The following is a 3226-nucleotide window of genomic DNA, read 5'->3' on the forward strand; positions in this document are numbered from 1 at the left end:
TATGCATCTATATGCAATAATAGAATAATATTTTGTGTACACTGATCTATGTGCACACATTATTATATAAAATGTAACTGTACTTCATATTTACTAATATCTGTTTATGTAATAATAAAATTAAACTGTATGTATACATACACACACATTATATACGATACACATAAAATTCTAATATTATGTATAAATAGATATACAGAATATCTGCATGAATATTTCAGCATGTGTAATGTCTATGTCTAATGTGCGTATATTCACATAATTACGATAAAGATGCATTATTCTAATGTTGTACATAAGAATACATCAGTAATATTATATTTGTATTTATCAAGGAGCAGCTATAAATATACGTGCTATGTATACATGTATCTATTGACACATTGTTGTTGCTTTTCAGAAAGCGACATAGTGTGACAGTGATCATGTCATCTTCGTATATTAGCAAACAACTAGAGGTGCGTTCCGTATCACGCATGATGCGCATGATGCATCCATTGTCCTTGTTTAACATTTGGTGAGCAACAAGGATAAACGACGCATTATGCGCATCATGCGAGAAACGGAACGCACCCTAGGATATCATTCACAGTATTAGGACGATATTTCATTTGTGCGTTTTTGTCGTACGCGCGACAAGCTTTTTCTTAGTGTTGATTGGCTATAGGACAGAGAGATCCGAGGACCTCTCTGTCTTGCACACATTTGTCGTACGACAAAAACGTATAAATGAAATATCGGCCTTATGCTGGATTCACACTAGATTCGACGTGCGTCGTACGACGCTCTGCAATCAGAAAATAGGATTCCGATGATACGATGATACGAATACGCAAAATCCATCGAAATTCTTTTTTCTGATTGGTTGCAGACCGTCGTACGACGCAAATCGAATGCAGTGTGAATCCAGCATTACACTGTGTCGTTTGTCTCTTGCTTGAAAGCACCTTATGTATTGACAGATATTCTAACCTAAAAAGGCATTGGACATAACAACAAGTGCTATTACAACCATTTTTCGATGAAATACTGTCAGTATTTTAAAAATCTATACTTCATATTACAAATTTTTAGTACTGGGTGTATATCTATTATAACGCGATATTATTCAAGTTTGTCGCGTCAAATACTCGAACAGACTTGTCAGAGTGAGTACGAACTATGTGGTAGGCATGCGATAGCATGCGACATGAGGAAATGCGTTTGGCTTCAAAGTTAACGCGCTGTAGGACGCTCAGAGGACGTAAGCGTACAGGCATAAGTTTCTTAAAATCTATATTATCGACCTTGATTAACTTCGACCGTCACTCCAGCATCCCCTTAAAAGCAAACGAGTTATTTAGATGGCTTGTTTTAGATGCCTTACCTTGTATATTTTTTATTGTATTATTTTTTATTGTATTATTTTGTAAAATTATAAATAATAATATATAATTTCTTTTCGTTTCAGGTTACCGTAATTAATTCAAAAGTTGGAAGTTCTTCATGTTTAAATTTTACTATTATCAATTATTATTATTATATTATTAATATAAATTTTGTATAATATTGTGTTAAATTAAATTTTATATTACAATACTAATTATCATTAATAATCATTAATTAATAATTGTTGAAATTTTTTATATTTAAATTATATTATTATAAATTATAGTTATTATATTAATAAATTTAATGTTATATTACTTTAACATTAATTAAATATATTGTTATATTATATTCAGTAATTAATAATTAAAAATCATTAAAGTTCTTATATTTAAATTACAATATTATTTTAAATTATTGTTATTATTAATGTAATTAAGTTAATACAAATTATATTATATAATTTATTATTAATATTTAAAATTATATTAAAAATAAATACATGTTTTTGTTACGTCCGGGAGGACTCCACGAATTCCTCGTTTCGAGATTACTTAATAGGGTGATCGTGAGACAGGATGTAAGAGAAAATCCGAGAGTTAACGGTCACCGATCGGCGAGCGTGACAATATGTAGAAAATAGGTCGTTGAAAGCCTTCCCAACGATTTTGGAAAGATAGTAAAAACATAGATACCCAGGATCATCCGATCCGCAGTAATAAAATTTATGACAAATTACAAAAACCGAGAATGTTGTTTTGAAACACGTTCAGTTTAAATAAGAAATATCTAAAAACGGATCGGGAGAATCCTGGGTAAATAGAAAGTCGCATTCTCAAGCGCATGTAACGTGTTAAAGGGCGTCTTTTCGTTAACAACAGGAAATAATAAAATAGAAATAGCTTGACAAGAATAAATTTTAATTTTTGCCGACCATCATAAAATCCTGAAGAAATACTGTCTAGACGAGAAGACGCACGTTCAAGCACCTATAATAAAAGAGAAATCGGAAATAAGAAAAAAAGGAGGAATGCGAGTTTTCAAATTGTCACGATCAGGTCGTTCGGAAGGTACGATAAGTGAAATACCCCTTCTCTTCAGAGAGAATACCAAAAACTAAATTCGCCAATGAGTGACCGTGTATCTGAAAATCTAGAAAAGGTGGTGACGTATCACCAATAAGTTCTTAGGGGATTGAAACTTGCAGTGCGGGCGGAGCAAATTTTGAAAGTAGTTACCAGTAAGAATATGAAACACAAATTTCCTACCAAAGCAGAAAATCCTTCCAACTCGAATCCTCGATTTTTCCCACTCAACATGTCTCATCAGAGAACCACCCTCTGAAACTCGCTATATAAACCGTGACACTGCGAGACTCACTCTCTCTCTTCATTTTTGATCCTGCTCTAAGTTCGGTTTCAAAGACAGACAGTCGTTCTCTCGCAGTTTTTATTTCGCTAAAACAAGAGTTTGTTCAGTGCATAACCGAAGAACTTCCTCACTACATCCAGTAAGAGTTGTCTGCGAGCTACTCGAAGTCCAGGAGACTAACCAGAGAACTTAAGATCATCAACAGTAAGTCTTTTCTTTCATATTCCTTCCTTTTTTTTATTATCGCGAATCTGTAATAACGTAAGTCACAACGTAGTGCCACGAAGGGGGAACAATCGCCCGTTTAGAGGTTGGCTCAGAAGCCGGGCATATTTGGAAGCGCGAAGGTTGTTGGACGAAGCATACGCGGAATTCCAACGCTCCGTGAATACAAGAAATAACGAGAATCGTCCATCTATACCAGCACCGGCAGCGCCGGCACAAGCGGAATCACCGCAACCACCAAATCGGCCGCTCGCGATAGTAG

Source organism: Trachymyrmex cornetzi, unplaced genomic scaffold (assembly GCF_001594075.2).
Source record: "Trachymyrmex cornetzi isolate Tcor2-1 unplaced genomic scaffold, Tcor1.1 scaffold1547, whole genome shotgun sequence".
Classification (NCBI taxonomy): Eukaryota; Metazoa; Arthropoda; class Insecta; order Hymenoptera; family Formicidae; genus Trachymyrmex; species Trachymyrmex cornetzi.